Here is a 19,696-nt window from a genome sequence, read left to right on the forward strand (position 1 = left end):
ATTCATATCTAATTAAGCTTGGTTAGTTTCCTACTCTCTCCTAAGGTTTCCATGTATTTGAGGATGAAGATGATATAAAATGATGATATTAAACCTTTATTTAATTTATCATCTTTTAATTTTTTCACTTTCCAATTTAGTCCTTTTCTTTTTCTAATTTTCCATGGATGATTCATCAAAAATATCTACTAACTTTTCTTTAATGGTCTAATTATCATATAAGGACCTCAGATTTTGAATTCCATAGCTAATTGATCCTTTTAGCTATTAGAACTCAACTTTTGCATTTTATGCAATTTGGTCCTATTAGAACTTAACTTTTGCATTTTATGCAATCGGTTAAATTTTCTTATTAGAATTTTCATATAATATTCCTATCCTATTGCAGACCATGCAATAATATTAAAATAAATTTTCTTTCTAGCTCAGATTTGTTGTCCCGAAACCACTATTCTGATTTCACTAAAAATGGGCTGTTACAACTCTCCTCCCTTAAAAATTTTCGTCTTCGAAAATCTTACCAGTAATGTGGTTCGGATATTGCTTTTTCATTGTATCCTCCGATTCCCAGGTAGTCTATTCTATACCATGTCGTTGCCAGAGAACTTTTACTAAAGCTACATTTTTATTTCTTAACTCTTTTGTCTCATGTGCCAGAATTTTGATCGGTTCCTCACTGTAGGTCATGCCAGCTGAATCTCAACTTCTGTTAGAGATATAACATGTAAAGGATCTAACCGATACCGTTGTCACATGGACACATGAAATACATTATGAATTCTGTCAAGCTTTGGTTGTATTGCTAGTCGATACAAAATAGTTATTTCTTATTTCACAAATACTTTCCATGGTAAGGAAGAAGGGGGGAACAAGCACACTTGGAGAGCGTAGTACAACGGAGAGTTGTATGCTACGTTCGGGAAGGATGAATCACTCTCGAAAAGGAATATATTGATTCTTTCCCAATTGGTTGAACTGTAGGTACGATGATTTACTTCATGGGTGAGGTCTCTGGTTCAAGTCCAGGATGGCCCAGCTGCGCCAAGGAAAAGAATAAATAAGCATCTAACTCCTTCATGCATGCTCCACTTGGCTCGGGGGATATAGCTCAATTGGTAGAGCTTCGCTCTTGTAATTGGATTGTTACGATTACGGGTTGGGTGTCTAATTGTCCAAGTGGTAATGATAGTATCAGATTCTTTTAGTAATCTCATATGGCCCGATGAATCGTGGATTCAATTTTCCTTCTCGACCAAACCGGAGAACTTTCTTCCAAGGTGATACTTTCAAGAATACCTTATCACCAACCTAAAATTCTATCTTTTTTCGTTTAAGATCAGCATAAGACTTTTGATGATTTTAGGCTGCTTTCAAACTATCTCAAATCACCTTTACCTTTTCTTCGGTTTCACGAACTAAGTCAACTCCGTGTATCTTTTTCTCACTGAGCTTTGTCCAATACAATGGAGTTCTACATTTACGACTATACAGAGCCTAATATGGTGCCATTTTAATGCTAGAATGATAGCTATTATTGTAAGAAAATTCAACTAAAAGCATATAATTTTCCCAGTTACCTTCAAATTCTAGCACTCAACGCCTAAGCATATCTTTCAAAATCTGTATAATACGTTCGACTTGTCCATCAGTTTGAGGATGGAATGCAGTGCTGAAATGTAACTGTGTACCTAGAGCTTCTTGCAATTTATTCTAGAAGTGGGATATAAACCAAGGATCACTATTGGAGATAATGGAGACTAGTACTCCATGTAGTCTAACAATCTCAGAAACATCTAATTCAGCCAATCTATCCAAGGAGAAATCCATACATACTAGAATAAAGTGTGCAGACTTTGTTAATCGGTCGACGATTACCCAAATAGTATCTTTCCTCTTTGGAGACAAGGGTAACCCTGATACAAAATCCATGGTAACTCTTTCCCATTTCTATTCTGGTATTGTAACTTGCTGTAATAATCCTGAAGGAAACTAATTTTTAGCTTTTACTTGCTGATATATCAAACATTTAGATGCAAATTCAGAAATATCTCGTTTCATTCTCGGGCACCAGTATAGCTTTTTCAAATCATTATACATTTTATTACTACCCGGATGAATAGACATGGTGCCATTGTAAGCTTTATGTAGAATCTTCTGTACCAGTCCCGAGTTCTTCGGTATACATATTCTACCTCTGAATAAGAAACAACCATCAGACCCAATCTGAAATTCTGAATTAGGATTCAACTCACACTGTTCTCGTTTAGCTTGTAATTCTTCATCACCCATCTGAGTTTCACAGATCTGTTGCAGAAATGTTGGTTTAGCTTTTAATTCGGATATGATTAAACCATCATCAGAAAAAGACAACCAGGAATTCATTGCTCGTAATGCAAACAAATATTTTCTGCTCAGAGTATTTGCAACCACATTGAATTTTCCTGGATGATAATCAATAGCCAGGACATAATCTTTTAACAATTCAAGCCATCCACATTGTCTCGAGTTCAAGTCTTTTTACGACATCAAATACTTCAAAATGTTATGATCGGTGAAGATGTGACATTTTTCACCAAATAGATAATGTTGCCAAATTTTCAACGCAAACACAATGGCTGCCAATTCAAGATCATGTATCGAGTAATTTCTTTCATGTGGTTTTAGTTGTTTAGAAGCATAAGCTATTACTTTGCCTTATTGCATCAAAACATAGCCTAAACTATTAAAAAATGCATCACAGTAAATTACAAATTCTTTACCCGACTCAGGCTGAACTAACACAGGTGCTTCAGTCAACAAGGCTTTTAATCTGTCAAAACTCTGCTGACATTTATCAGACTACTCGAATTTCACATCTTTGTATAACAATTGAGACATCAGAGAAGCTATTATCGAGAATCTTTGTACAAATCTCTGATAATAACATACTAATCCTAGAAAACTTCTGACTTTAGACACATTTTTCGGTGGCTTCCAATTAACAATTGGTGAAATTTTATTCGGATCCACATGAATACCTTCTACAGATACTATATGTCCAAGGAAACTAACTTCCCTAAGCCAGAATTCACAGTTACTAAATTTGGCATATAATTGTTTCTCCCACTGTGTTTGCAGTACTATTTTCAAATAATCAACATGTTCATTTTCATCTTGAGAATATACCAGAATGTCATCAATAGATACCACCAAAAACCTGTCTAAATACGGTCTGAAAATACTGTTCAATAAATCCATGAATACTGCAGGTGTATTTGTCAGACCAAACGACATCACAAGAAACTCATAGTGCCCATACCTCGTTCTGAAAGTTGTCTTTGGCATATCAGAATCTATTACTCGTAGTTGATAGTATCCAGAACGTAGATCTAGTTTTGAAAATACAGTGACACCTTTTTGTTGATCAAACAGGTCATCAATACAAGGCAGTGGAAATTTATTCTTTATTGTGACTTTGTTGAGCTGCCTGTACTCAATACACAACCTCAATGATCTATCTTTCTTCTTACAAACAGAACTAGTGCACCCCAAGGTGAAAAACTGGTTCGAGCAAAACCTCTATTAATCAATTCTTGTAACTGTGCTTTCAACTCTTTCAATTCAGTAAGAGCCATTCTGTAGGGTGCTATGGATATCAGTGTTATCCTCGGAACAAGATCTATAGAGAACTCCACTTCTCTAACCAGTGGTAAACGAGGTAATTATTCTGGAAATACATCAGGAAATTTATAAACAACTGGTACCGACTGAATCTTCAACTCAAATACTCTAGTATTAGCACATATTCAAGATAAGCATCATACCTCTTTCTGACATATTTTTGTGCTGATATTGCTAAAATCGTAGTAAATAACCTATCCAGTTCATCAGATTCAACATGAAGTAACTCACGATTTTGACACTTTAAAACAATGTATTTCTGTTTACAATTCACTATTGTATCATGTTGGGTTAGCCAATTCATTCCTAAAATCACATCAAATTAATCAAAGGGCAACAACATTCGATTAGTTGAAAAGCAATAACCCTTTACCATCAACGGACAGCTTTTACAAATTTTATCCACCATAACATACTGGCCCAGGGGGTTTGAAACTTTAACCACAAATTTAGTGAATTCAACAGGTAATTTTTTTAACAGTCACTAATTTTGTGCATATGTATGAATATGTTGAACCAGGATCAATCAAAGCAGTAATATCAGTTTCAAGAAGAGAAAATGTACCAGTAATAACATCAGGTGCAAAAGTATCCTCTCTAGCACGGATAGCATATGTTCTTGCTGGTGCTTGTGCTTCAGATTTAACTGTTGAATATTTTGTCACACCTCGGCTACCACTAACATTACCGAGGTGTCGGGATGGTCTGCCTCTCAAGATGGGATTGCTCGGCCTAGAGGTCTGAACAGTATCTTTTATAGAATTTTCTGGACAGACTCTAAAATAGTGGTCAAAAGAACCACATATAAAGTAAGCTCCGTTTTTTATGCGGCATTTACAAAAATGCAATTTATTGCAATGTTTGCATCTTGATTTAGGACTTCCAACACTTTGTACACTAGTAACGGAAGGAGACGGAGATCTCGGATTAAAATGTTAAGAGCCTCGTTCTTTTCCAGAATACCCCGTAAATGTATTAGAACAATCATAGTATTTTTTTGATTTCTTTGAAACAGATGCTTGTGACTTCCCAAAAGATTTCTTACTAAAAATATGAACTTCTCTTTCTGCTTTTCTCTTCTCTTTGCTTAATTCCTTAGCTTTGTGTGCTTGATCGACCAATATTACAAATTCCCTTAATTCAAGAATTCTAATAAATGGCTTGATATCCTTATTTAATCCTTTTTCAAAATGTTTACACATATTAACCTCAGCCGGAACCCATTCTCTGGCATACTTGCTCAATCTGACAAATTCTCGTTCATATTCAGATACTGTCAGGATTCCCTGTTTGAGCTCTAAAAATTCTTTCTTTTTCTTATCCAGAAATATTTGACTAATGTACTTCTTTCGAAATTCTATCTAGAAGAATTCTCAAGTAACATTTTCTCTTGAAACAATAAAAGTTATAGTATTCCACCAGTGATAAGCTGTATCTTTTAATAAATATACTACACATTTTAAACATCCAGCTGTTGTACATGATAATTCTTCTAAAACCCTGATGGTATTTTCCAACCAAAATTCAGCTCTTTTCGAATCATCATCGGCAGTAGCCCTAAATTCTTTTTCCCTATACTTACGGATTTTATCTACCAGAGGCTTACCAGTTCTAACAGGTTCAACACCTTGTGACATATCAGGAATCGATTGAGGAGCAGGAGGTGGAGGTTGTTGTACAGTAGGATTTGTTCTTATGAATTCTATAAACCATTCACTCATCATTTGGAAGAAGACTTCTTTTGCCTCCTCACCTCGGCTTTCAGATATGGGCTTCTACTACTACTAAATATAACTCGTTGATCAGAAGTTTGAGCAGTGCTCTCAGCTTCCTCAGATTCAGCTCTAGCTCGATTGGATAACATTACTTTATGAAAAACACATTTAAAATTGTCAGGAGATATCACACTATTACTAATTATATAATGACATGTATAGCTAAACTTGTACTCGCTACGTTAATCCGAGAATCGGCTAAACTATAGCTCTGATACCAATAAATGTAACACCCCTAATCCATATCTGTCACCACAACAGCGTTACGGAGAGTTTACAGAACAATTTCATACAATCCATGTCATTTACTATTCATATCTGAAACTAATCTTATCGTCCCTCGAATGGACCATTGAGGGCAAATTTAAACACTATAAATAATTCGGGACTAAACCGGGAATCTAGAGAATCTTTCACGAAAATTTAAAATTTTTCTTATGTACAAGGGTCACACACCTGTGTGAGTAGGCCATGGGAGCCACATGGCCGAATGACATACCCATGTCTCAGGCCGTGTGGGCATTCGATGTGAGGCACACGGTCGTGTCCCAGCCCGTTTCCTTACTCGTGTAACACCCCTCGCCCATATCCAATGCCAGGACAGGGCTTGAGGTGCTACCGAACTTAAACTCAACCAATAATAGAAAATTAGGCCATAAAATTTTGATCAATTTAAAACTTTTCATTTCATATGCAAACTGTCCCTTAATTGGGCTTTAAAGGCCCAAAACATACATTCGAGGTGGTTCGGGACTAAACTGGGGCTCAAGAAAAGCTTTAAAAATTTTGTGCTTTAAGTTTCCACACGCCCGTGTGGGTATAGGGCACACGTCCGTGTGCTTGGGACACGCCCATGTCCTGCACCCGTGTGGCCAATTTAATTTTTATAACTTTTTAGAAAACAAGTGCAAACTTAACACAGTCTGGACACACGCCCGTGTCCTTTGCCTGTGTCCTTTCACACAACCACAACACGTCCGTGGCACAGCCCGTGTGCAAAAACCTGGGTATTCTATTTCTAACGTCAGCATCACACGACCATGGTACACGTCCGTGTACTAGGCCGTGCCCTCCACACGGCTGAGACACACGGCCGTATCTCTGCCCTGTGACCCTTACCATGCATTCTGACTTGAAATTTCTAGGTGCAGGGCATGACCTTTTCACACGCCCATGGGGCTGATCGTGTGTAACACACTGCCTAGACACACACCCTTGTGTCTACCCGTGTGGACAATATGAGGCTACCTACCAAGCCTCTTTTCCACCCTAGTGTACCTATTTTCATGTCAATACCAACCAATACCAAAACAAGTATAATAGACATTTATTCAACCGTGAACATGCATCTTTTATAGAATCAAAATGAAAGCCCTCATTCAAGGCTCAATGTAAAGAGTAAAATCTATTCTAGACCAACACATTTGATCAATTCTCAAAGACACAAAATAATAAGGTCTAGCCCTATACATGCCATAATCCAAAAATATAACTCCAACTATACTGAGTATTACGGCTAATAGTGTGATCGATATCTCTGACTTCAAGGGATCCTTGAGAAAATAAATCGGCACTGAAAGAAAAGGGAAAGGAAAGAGAGTAAGCATAAAGCTTAGTAAGTTGCATATAAATAAATATACCACAACGATTTCACCTCTAGTCATCATAATAATAGCACAAAGATAGGCATAAGCTTGACTTACTCATTACCGTCTACTCTAGTCACATTTTTTATTTTGTGCTCATACTCATGCATACCAAATAGGTACATGTACCACTCACAACATTATTATACTTTCCTTACTAACTCACTTCCATAACTTTTAAAGTTGAGCCTTTTGGAATACTACCGGATATTCTATAAGCCTCAAACATGGGTTAAGTTGTCGATGCCATGTCCTAGACATGGTCTTACACTGGCTATCCTCATCGAAGCGGATGCTATGTCCCAGACATGCTATATCCTAGGGTTTCAACGGGGTCTTTCTACTATCTCAATTATTACTAAGCATTCTCAATTCACAATTTAGCAATTCATGCTATATCAATTCAATGACAATGCAAATACATGTATTAACAATGTAGTTATATTATTTACATACAACTTACCTTGGATTACAAAATGTACTCGACTAGTCGGTTTAGTCGATTTGCTTGGCTTTCCCCTGGTCTAATTTCAGATTCGGTGAATCTTGATCTATAATAGAAAAATGCACTCATTTAGTCATTCAACACAATTAAGCAATCTAAAATTTACATCTTAGTTAAAATGACCATTTTACCCCTAGACCTTCGCAAAATGACCATTTTGCCCCTATGCTCGAAAATTTATTTTGTCAAATTTCCTCTTATTCTAGACCTAGCCGACCCTTTTTTACTCTTACCACCTATTTTGCAACTTATGCAAAGTAGTCCTTTTAGGTGTTTTCATGCTAACACCTTTCACAAAAGTTGTTTAGAACTTTTCTAAGATTTATTTTCTTCCATAAAATTTCAGGAAACAACATAAACTCTCTCATGGTAAATCCCTATACTTTTTACCATTTTTTAAAATAGTCATCTCATTTGAAAGCCCATGATACAAGCATGCCAAAAATGTAAAAATCATCAAGAAAATCATCAAGATCACTTACATTATGAGAAAAATAAGTTGCTGTAAATTTTCAGCTTTTAAACCTCCATATTTGCTGATATTTTTGGTGGGGAGAAGAGATAGAGAAGAAAGAAATTGATAGCTTAGCTCATATGTATTATTTTATCACAAGATTATGTCATCAAGTCACCTAACATTGACCTTTTGACTAAATTTGCTTCCTATGGCCGGCCACCTTGTTTCTAGGGGTCAATTGCTCTTTAAAAGTCCCTAATTTTAGTTCTCTAGATATTTAACACATCTTGGTACTAAAATTCAACTTTTTCCTTTTATGCGATTTAGTCCTTTTTCGCAATCGGGCTCTCAAACATTAAAATTGACTTACTAAATTTTTCATGCACTAATATAATCATGCCATGACTCCATAATAGTAATAAAATAAATTTTCTAACTTCAGATTTGTGGTCTCGAAACCACTATTCTGACTAGGCCCTAAATCAGGCTATTACAACTCGTGTAACTCTCTGACTTGTGCCACACAGCCTGCCACAAGTCTATGTGCTAGGCCGTGTGGTCAATTTAATTTTCAAAATTTAGGTGTAGGTTTCACACGGCCATGACACATGCCCATGTTCTAGGCAGTATATCTCACATGGCTGAGACACACGCCCATGTTTTCGCTTGTGTGCCTAATTCTAAGCATTTTGTTTCTTTATTTTAAGATGTAGGAGACACACGGCTAAATCACACACTTATGTGCATGAATGTGTGTCACACATGGTCAAGACACACGCTCGTGTGTCTACCTATATGGACAATATAAAGTCATTTCCTAGCTTTATTTGTCACCCAAAATTTGCCAACAACCAACACCAACACTTGCAAACATATACCAACCAATTCAAGCACTATAACCAAACCAAGTCTAACATTTAACATGATATATTATTACATGAATTCATGTGTTTCCAAACTTACCTTTGTAATAAATATACTTTCCATAATTCAATTAAATCACACCAAGCACACAAGTATTTACCATGTTATAACCTTATATATATATATTCACAAAACATACTATCATTAGCCATTCCAATGGCTAGATTACAAACAACCATTATATGCCAACATTGGCTAAGTTAGTTTATACATGCCATATTACATGTACATTTTGATAACAAATCATGTCAAGTTCAATTTAAACATATCAGAACTTTACCTGATCGCGTGATTCGTAACAAGTAAAAAATATTTATAATGAAGATCAAACCTAGACTAAATATTATCACGGTGAAAAGGCAAGTGCACCTATCGAACAATAGTATAGTAACGGCAAGATCGGGTTATCGTACCCAAGGGAACCAAAAGTACTAGTAATAACTATCTTTTTATTATCTAGCCTAAGAATAAAAGGGTTTGTTTTAATTAACTAATTATTTAAACTAAGAACGCACAGAGAAAAGAATTGGGGAATTGCTTTTGGGAAAATCGATTGACTTGAGACAATACCTAAGGAAAAATCCGCCTAGACTTTACTTGTTATTCTGGCTCCGAATCGGACGATTTATTCATTCAACTTGTTTTGTAGAGATCCCTAAGTTATGTTATTATCCTTATTCAAGACTAATAACGTCTAATCCCTAGATTGAATAACCGAGACTTTTCTCTAATTAACACTCTAGGGTTGCATTAACTCGATCTGTGGATCCCCTTATTAGGTCTCACCCTAATCCGGCAAAATCTTGTCAGCCTATTTCTAGACGCGCAATCAACTCTGCTCTTAGACAGGGTCTATTCTTCCTCTGAATAAGAGCATGTCTTGAATCAGTATCCTGGGATATCAAAACAAGAATTAAGAACACATAATTAAGAACAAGTTAAATATTTATCATACGATTCAGAAAATAATAACAAGATTCGTCTTAGGTTTCATTCCTCTTAGATATTTAAGAGATTTAGTTCATAACTAAATAAGAAAACATCTCAGAAGAATAAAGAATACAAAACATAAAGAAAACCCAAAACTCCTGAAGGGGAATTGAGGAGAGATCTTTAGTTTTGATGATAAATCCGCCTTCTGAGATGGATCAATCGGCTTCCTTGGGGTAATTCCATACCCTCTTCTCCGTCTCCCCTTTTTCCTCATCTAGTGCGTATTTATAGGCTTTGGGATGCCTAGAAACCCTCCAAAGTGGCCTTTTCCGAATTGGACTTAACTTGGGCTCAGCAGGGACACGCCCGTGTGACACGGCCATGTGACGTGATTGCCAGACCGTGTTTGATCCGTTAAATTGCACACGACCATGTGGGTCAATGGCCAGGCCGTGTGAATCGTGAAAGCCTTGGTCAACACCCTCGAAAGACACGGGCGTGTGAGCTGCCCGTGTGGCAAGGCTTAAGCCGTGTCATCTTCTCTATTTGGTCCGTTTTGTCCCTTTTTGGCTCATTTTTGGCTCCTTTTGACTTTTGGTGCTCCATTGAGTACAAAACATGAAATTAAAGCATTTAGAGCATCGAATTCACCAATTCTAATGAGAAATCATCTATAAAATGCATTAAACATGGGGTAAAAATATGTATAATTTACGGTTTATCAAATACCCCCACACTTAAGCATTTGCTTGTCCTCAAGCAAAATTCTTAACTCATAATCATAATAAATCCTTCTCAACTTATAATTTCTATCAATAATATCTCAAATGAATCCATATGTAATAATACATTGAGAATTTAACTAAAAGAACATAAAAGTTTCAATCATTCCAAGTTGAGTATTTTATCCCGAAAATATAAGTGTCTTCCCTCATCTAAGTAATTACCTTTAATTCAGAATATCATAGAGTTTTACATCCTCACTAAAGATTCACTCAAATCACTCGAGGTGTTTTAAGACAATAAAGGAAGCACTCAATAGTCAATAATGGAAAGTCATTACCATAGGCTTGGATGAAAATCAAATCTCCACCACTTTAATTTTAAGATGATACATCAATCAAAAGGTCTTTAGAGGGTTGTAATGAGGCTTGGTTAGGGGGTGTGGTCACAAGCTGAAAGAAAGGGTTAGAATCGAGATTGAATTGAAAAGTTGCCTAACTAGAAAAAGAGTTAATCATCACTTGTGTACAACAGAGCTTCTCTCAGAATATGAAATTACAGATATGCATACATAGTTGTGTTTTTTATTTTTTTATTTTTTAAGAATAAGTTAAATAATATAGACTAAATATCAAGAACAAAACAAAGCTAGGCAATCCATTCAACTCAAATATCGACAAAAATAGGGATTAATTTAGGGGATTTCAACAATAATGGGTTAAAGGTTAATATTAAGGGTAATACAAGAATTGGTTTGTTGGCCTCAAGGGGGTTTACTAGAGGTTAATCGTGGAGGTAGGCTTTTCATGGCATGAGTGGGTTAATCCTAAGTGCCTTAATCATTTTGTTATATCAAATCAAATAGTGTAGTCTCAACATGCATAATCAAACAAGTTCTAGAATAACAGTTCAATACTGACGCACTCAAAGCAATAATAAAAGTGAGCATGAAAGGATGAATGGATGCTCAAAAGGCTCAAAAATCTCACAAAAAATTATGGTTTTTTGATGTTTAGACTCATGAATTCTAATTCAAAGTAATACCTAGACTTGGGGAAACAACCTATAATTTAATTTCTTAAAAATCAACTTATCATGCTTGATTCTCTAATGTCTTAAAGTTTAAATAATCAATGCATAAATCCCTATGTTTTAATTCAAAATGTATCAATCAAAATCATAAATCAATTAAAATTTATCCTAAATATGATATACGAGTTTTTAATGAGAACAAGGTGATTATTCAGGGATCTTTTTCTGATAGTGAAATAAATCCCCCCACACTTAAGATGTACATTGCCCTCAATGTACAATGATAGATGTTAGAGAATAAAAATAAGATAGGGAGAGAAGTGAAACTTCCTATATGATGAATTCCTCGAACTTAGAGTTTTGAAGAGTGATCGGTTTGAGAGTGGAGGAAGATACTCCGGCAGTTGTAGAGGTTCATTAGGCCATAAGTTCTACACCAAAAGAATATTATATCTAGTGGTAGCTATGGTCATGGTCGAGCAGGACATGGCAGTCGTGGAGAACCTTCCCCGGTGGAGTTGTAGTTCCTATGTGATGATGAGCTTAGGAGTTCTATATAACTGTGATAAAGAAAAAAAAATAAAAATCTTAAAATCTACTAAAAATAATAGAAATAGTTCCAATAATAAGTAAAAACAGAAAATAATAAATAAATATTTCTAAACATCTTCATTGCTGGATGGTTCGCGAGGCGAGACTGGAAATGATATGGGAAGGTGCTGACAACTCTGCTGTAGAGTAGCATCAATATTGTCAAATTGTTGAAAATACTGAAGCTCGAATCTGATGAGGTGCTCAGAGATGTTAGCATATGAAGCTGCCACATGAACTGGACGAGAGGGTAGTGGTGGCTGAGAATAGGGATCAGGGAGTGGAGAAGTTGAGATTTCGGCTAGGGCTTTTGAAAGGAAGAAGAAAATGAACAGTGATTTGCTTATATAGGGGAGGGCCACACAGCCTAAGGCCACGCCCGTGTACTTATAAGGGTGAGCCCGTGTGTTTCGAATTTTGCAATTTTAGGTCGTGATTAGCTATTCTCCCACGCCCGTGTGTCTTGGGCGTGTGTGGTACACGGCCATATCGCACGACTGTGCCTAGCGTTTTTCGTTTCTCTCCCGCCCATGTTAAGGTACCACGCCCGTGTATTGTTATCCACGGCTTAACGGTATGGGCGTATCTCACACCAGTGTCGAAGAAACAAAATCGTGCCTTGTCCCTAGCACACCCATGGGTTTCTATTCCTACGCCCGTGTACGTATCAAGTTCACCCACGGCCATGTCGCACGGCCGTGTAGATTTATCGCATCCCGTGTTTTGGGGAAATCATTTACCCTATTTTGGCACCACCGTATCGCACGGACGTGTTTCCCTCCGTGTTGGGCACACGGCCTTAAGCACGGCCGTGTTACCGGCCGTGTGGTGCTGGGAACCTGTGCTTCAAATACTCTGTTAGTGACCTAAATGTTTAAAACTTGAATTTAAAATAATTGAAAATGGTTAGTACTCGGGTTGCCTCCCAAGAAGCACTTGTTTATAGTCTAAGCTCGACTATTACCTTGTTAGTATACTCAGGGCAGTTTGTGGAGTCATAGCTCCTCTCCATCAACTTTAAAATTCTCACCATTATAAAGTTTGAGACGTTGTCCGTTTACTTTGAAAGCACCATATGGTGGGTGACTTACCTCTATCGTGCCATATGGATGAACATATTGAATTACGAAGGGTTTTGACCATCGTGATTTTAGTTTCCCGGGAAACAATTTGAGTCTTGAGTTGTATAGTAAGACAAGATCCCCAACTTCAAATTGTTTCCGTTGCTTTAAACAAACGTCATGGCGCCGCTTTATTGCTTCCTTGTATAGGCGTGAATTTTCATATGCATTGGCTCGCCATTCATCTAGCTCGTTCAGCTGCATCAACTTGTTTTTTCCTGCAAGTTCGGGATCAAGGTTTAGAAATTTAATAGCCTAAAAAGCTTTATGCTCTAGTTCGAATGGGAGATGACAACTTTTTCCATAAACAAGTCTGTAAGGTGATGTCCCTATAGGAGTCTTAAAAGCGGTTATGTAAGCCTATAAGGCATCGTCTATTTTTGTTGCCCAGTCTTTTCTGTTTGATTCTACCCTTTTTTCAAGGATCTGCTTAAGTTCTCGGTTTGCTACTTCAGCTTGTCCATTAGTTTGAGGATGGTATGGGGTGGCCATTCTATGATGAACTCCATATTTCTTAAGGGTTTTTTCAAATTGGGTATTACAAAAATGAGTGCCCCTGTCGCTGATAATTGCTCTAGGTGTTCCAAATCTCGAAAAGAGTTTTTTAAGGAAACGTACTACCACTCTAGCATCATTAGTAGGTAGAGCTTGAGCTTCTACCCATTTGGACATGTAGTCAATTGCTACTAAGATATATTTATTTCCAAATGAACTGGGGAATGGGCCCATGAAATCGATACCCCACACGTCAAATATTTCACAAGAAAGCATATAGTTTTGAGGCATTTCATCACGTTTAGATATGTTACGTGTCCGTTGGCATTTGTCCCATAAAGTAACATACCTGATAGCGTCTTTGAATAACGAAGACCAATAAAAACCTGATTCAAGTATTTTGTGTTCGGTCTTTGTTCCACTATAGTGTCCTCCGGTTGGCCCTGAGTGGCAGTGTTCCAATATTTTTGATATTTTTGATCCTGTAACGTATCTTTTGATGACTTGATTTGCACATCTACGAAACAGAAATGGATCGTTCCAAAAGTAGTTTTTTACATCATTAAAGAATCGCTTCTTTTGCTGGTGTGTTAACCCTTTTGGGATAATGTTAGCAGCTAAAAAATTCGCGATGTTTGCAAACCAAGGTACCTCGGAGTTAGATATAGCGAAAAATTGTTCTTCAGGGAACGAATCATTTATTTCCACGTCATCTAGTTCTCTGGTATTGGTTTTCTCGAGCCTGGATAGATGATCAGGCGCCAGATTTTCAGCTCCTTTCTTGTCCTAAATTTCCAAGTCAAATTCCTGCAAAAGGAGAATCCATCGGATGAGTCGATGTTTTGCATCGGTTTTAGTTAAAAGATAGCGAAGGGTGGAATGGTCAGTGTAAACAACAACTTTAGACAATATGAGATATGATTGAAATTTATCAAAAGCAAAAACCACAGCTAGCAACTCTTTTTCCGTTGTAGTATAGTTTTCTTGTGCAGCTGTTAAGGTTTTGCTGGTGTAATAGATAGGTTGAAAATGCTTGTCTCTTTGCTGTCCTAGTACTGTACCTATTGCAAAATCACTCGCATCACACATTAGTTCAAATGGCAAGTTCCAATCAGGTGCAATTATAATTGGAGCATTAATTAATTTATCCTTTAAAGTATTAAATGCTTCTAAACATTCCTGATCGAAGTTAAAAGGTATATGTTTTTCTAACAATTTAGTTAAAGGCTTAGCTATTTTAGAAAAATCCTTAATGAATCTTCTATAAAAACCAGCATGTCCTAAAAAGCTTCTAATAGCCTTAACTGAACTTGGAGGTGGTAATTTCTCGATTGTTTCTACTTTAGATTTATCCACCTCAATCTCTTTACTAGAAATTTTATGCCCTAGTACAATACCTTCTTGAACCATGAAGTGACATTTCTCCCAGTTAAGCACAAGGTTTGTTTCTTCACATCTTATTAAAACTCGTTTTAAATTTTTAAGGCAGAGATGGAAAGAGTTACCGAATACCAAAAAATCATCCATGAAGACTTTCATGATATCTTCCACGAGTTCGTCGAATATAGCTATCATACAGCGCTGAAAAGTAGCAGGGGCATTACATAATCCAAAAGGCATTCTACGATAAGCGAACATACCATATGGGCATGTGAATGTTGTCTTTTCTTGATCTTCAGGAGCTATTGGGATTTGGAAGTAACCAGAGAGTCCATCTAGGAAGTAGTAATACATGTGTCCGGATAATCTTTCTAACATTTGGTTAATGAATGGCAAGGGGAAGTGATCTTTTCTTGTGGCATCATTTAGTTTCCTGTAGTCTATGCAAACTCTCTATCTTGTAACCGTTCTTGTTGGGATTAGCTCATTCTTCTCGTTGGTCACAACCGTCATGCCTCCTTTCTTGGGGACAACCTGCATTGGACTTACCCAAGAACTGTCAGAAATAGGATAAATAATTCCAGCATCTAGAAGTTTAATTATCTCGGCTTTTACAACTTCCTTCATGTTGGGGTTTAGACGTCTTTGAGCTTGCACACATGGTTTGTATTCATCTTCCATTAAAATTTTGTGGGTGCAAAAAGAAGGACTGATTCCTTTAATGTCAAAAATTTTCCATGCTATGGCCTTCTTATGTTCTTTTAATACTTGGATTTATTCCTCTTTCTCCTTGGGTTGCAAGTTAGAAGCAATAATAACTGGTAATGTAGAATTATTTCCAAGAAATGCATATTCTAAATGGTATGGTAATTGTTTAAGTTCCAGTTTGGGAGGCTCCTCAATCGAGGGTTTTTGCTTAAGTTCATCGTTGATCTTAATACCCTCATATTCTACTTGTCTTGGCGGATGGTTATTAGGTTCCTCACCTATCTCCTTGTCTTGAGCTGGACATGGTTCTGTCATCTCCTCTTGTACAATTTCCTGAAAAGAGTCTTGAGTAGTATGATTAATACAGTCAATGAAATAACATGAATCATCTTGTTCCCCAGAGAATCTCATAGCATCATAAATTTTAAAGATATTTCCTCGTCACCTACTCTAAGTACCAATTTACCATCACCGACGTCAATCACGGCTCTAGCAGTGGCTAGGAATGGGTGCCCTAAAATTAAGGGTACTTCCACATCTTCATCCATGTCAAGCACAACAAAATCAACAGGGAATATAAATTTATCTACTTTTACGAGTACGTCTTCTATAATACCCCTGGGATATTTAACAGATCTATCAGCTAATTGAATACTCATCCTAGTGGGTTTAGGTTCCCCAAGACCAAGCTGGTTGAACATTTTATAGGGCATCAAATTAATACTAGCGCCTAAATCAGCTAGTGCTTTTTCAATATTCAGATTACCAATTAAGCAAGCGATAGTAAAACTTCCTGGATCTTTTAGTTTGGTTGGGAGCTTATTTTGGAGTATGGCGGAGCACTCCTCGTTGAGTTCTACTGTAGATAAGTCCTCAAACTTCCTTTTATTTGTTAAAAGCTCCTTCAAAAATTTTGTGTATGTAGGAATCTGCGAGATAGCTTCAACAAAAGGTAAGTTGATATGTAATTGCTTAAAAAGTTTAAGAAACTTACCGAATTGTGTATCAATGCGATCTTTTTTTAATTTTTCTGGATATGGAACCGGTGGTGAATATTCCTAAGGTACTGGTTTGTCACTATTTTCTAGTTTTTCTTCCCTCCTTTCGCTCTCCACGGCTTCTTATGCTAATTTTTTTTCAGATTCCGCTAACACTTTCCCACTTCTTAGTGTAACTGCTTTGACATGCTCTCTGGATTTGGTATTACTAAATAAATTTTCTGGTGGTCTTTCCGAGATTATTTTAGAAAGTTGGCATATCTAAGTTTCTAGTCCTTGGATCCTTGCTTGTTGATTCTTAAGTGTTGTCTCGGTATTTTGGAAATGGGTTTCTGACATTGATATAAATTTTGAGAGCATCTCCTCAAGGTTCGGTTTCTTCTCTTGTTGATAAGATGGCTGTTGAAAACCCTGAGGATTTTGTGGCTTTTGATTACCACCCCAGGAGAAATTTGGGTGGTTCCTTCAACCTGCATTATAAGTATTACTGTATGCGTTATTTTGAAATCTAAAGTTATTATTACCCATATAGTTGACTTGTTCTTCTTCTGTTGTGGGATTGAAGGATTGATATTCTATATGCACAACTCTTCCGCTTGAGTCACACCTCATTACTGGATGTACCTACGTAGAACCAAGAAAACTATCAATCTTTTTATTGATAAGTTCTACCTGATTTGACAGCATAGTAACTGAGTCGACGTTATAAACGCCGGCTGTTTTTGTTGGCTTAGTCCTCATGCCTTGCCACTAATAGTTATTCAATGACATTTCTTCAATGAATTCATAAGCCTCTTCAGGTGTTTTGTTGTTGATGGTTCCGCCAACAACTGCGTCAACCATTTCCCGAGTCGAAGGATTCAGACTATTGTAGAGCGTTTGAACTTGCAGCCAAAGCGGTAACGCATGGTGAGGGCACCTTCTCAGTAAGTCCTTGTATCTCTCCCATCCATCGTAAAGTGTTTCTCAATCCATCTGCACAAAAGAAGAGATATCATTACGTAATTTAGCCATTTTAGCTGGCAGAAAATAGTTTAGTAAAAATTTCTCGGTCATTTGTTCCCAAGTAGTGATAGACCCTCGTGGTAACAAGTTCAACCACGGCTTGGCTTTGTTTCTCAGTGAAAAGGGAAATAACTGAAGACGAATGGCATCATCAGAAACGCCATTGATTTTGAATGTATTGCAAAATTCAAGAAAATTTGCCAAGTGCCAGTTGGGATCCTCATCCTACAAACCATCAAACTGAACAAACTGTTGTATCATCTGAATTGTGTTAGGTTTTAGTTCAAAATTATTCACAGCAATAGTAGGTCTAACTATACTAGACTCAGTTCCTATTAAAAAAGGTTTAGCATAGTCATACATAGTACGTGGAGCAGGATTTTGATTAGCTGCAATTGCAGGAGGTAGCTGATCGCCTGGGTTTTTTGCTATCTCTTCGGTTGGGGTTTGAGTATCGTCTTCTCGCTCGTTCTCCGTGTATCGTAAACTATGCCTTATTTCTCTTTGATTTCTACAAACTGTGCGATCGATTTCTTCGTCAAAAAGTAATAGTCCTGACGGGTTTCTTCTAGTCATAAACTATAAAAACCTGCCAAGAGAGAGAAAAAGTAAATTAATAAATAATAAAATAAAAATAAATTGCAAGAAAAATAAATGGCTAAAGTAATAAAAATTTAGTGTTCCTAATATTTCAGTTCCCCGGCAACGGCGCCAAAAACATGATCGCATGATTCGTAACAAGTAATAAATATTTATAATGAAGATCAAACCTAGACTAACTTTATCACTACAAAAAGGCAAGCGGACCTATCAAACCATAGTATAGTAACGGCAAGACCGGGATATCGTACCCAAGGGAACCAAAAGTACTAGTAATAACCATCTTTTTATTATCTAGCCTAAGAATAAAAGGATTTGTTTTAATTAACTAATTATTTAAACTAAGAACGCACAGAGAAAAGAATTGGGGAATTGCTTTTGGGAAAATCGATTGACTTGAGACAATACCTAAGGAAAAATCTGCCTAGACTTTTCTTGTTATTCTGGCTCCGAATCGGACGATTTATTCATTCAACTTGTTCTGTAGAGATCCCTAAGTTATGTTATTATCCCTATTCAAGACTAATAATGTCTAATCCCTAGATTGAATAACCGAGACTTTTCTCTAATTAACACTCTAGGGTTGCATTAACTCGATCTATGGATCCCCTTATTAGGTTTCACCCTAATTCGGCAAAATCTTGTCACCTTATTTCTAGGCGCGCAATCAACTCCGCTCTTAGATAGGGTCTATTCCTCCTCTGAATAAGAGCGTGTCTTGAATCAGTATCCTAGGATATCAAAACAAGAATTAAGAACACATAATTAAGAATAAGTTAAATATTTATCATACGATTCAGAAAATAATAACAAGATTCGTCTTAGGTTTCATTCCCCTTAAGTATTTAGGGGATTTAGTTCATAACTAAATAATGAAAAATCATTTCATTTTTTTAGTTAGAATTTTAGGCGGTTCTCGAAAAAAGATAGGGAAAAAATTATCCCTAGAGTAGATACTAAGAGGAATGTATAAACCAATGCTTCCATAAATTCGATCGTGGTTTACAATTATAGCTTCCGTAAGAAAACATCTCAGAAGAATAAAGAATACAAAACATAAAGAAAACCCAAAACTCCTAAAGGGGAATTGAGGAGAGATCTTCAGTTTTGATGATGAATCCTGCTTCTGAGATCGATCAATCG

General features: G+C 36.7%; 1 non-coding gene across 1 annotated transcript; it reads left to right on the plus strand.

Moving 5' to 3' along the window:
* Nucleotides 1-17,849: 17,849 nt before the first annotated feature.
* Nucleotides 17,850-17,956, plus strand: LOC121229939 (small nucleolar RNA R71). Its single transcript, XR_005927890.1, has one exon. It is a non-coding gene; the product is annotated as a small nucleolar RNA R71 (small nucleolar RNA).
* The last annotated feature ends 1,740 nt before the right edge of the window (nt 17,957-19,696 follow it).

Source organism: Gossypium hirsutum, chromosome A05 (assembly GCF_007990345.1).
Source record: "Gossypium hirsutum isolate 1008001.06 chromosome A05, Gossypium_hirsutum_v2.1, whole genome shotgun sequence".
NCBI classification, from domain to species: domain Eukaryota; kingdom Viridiplantae; phylum Streptophyta; class Magnoliopsida; order Malvales; family Malvaceae; genus Gossypium; species Gossypium hirsutum.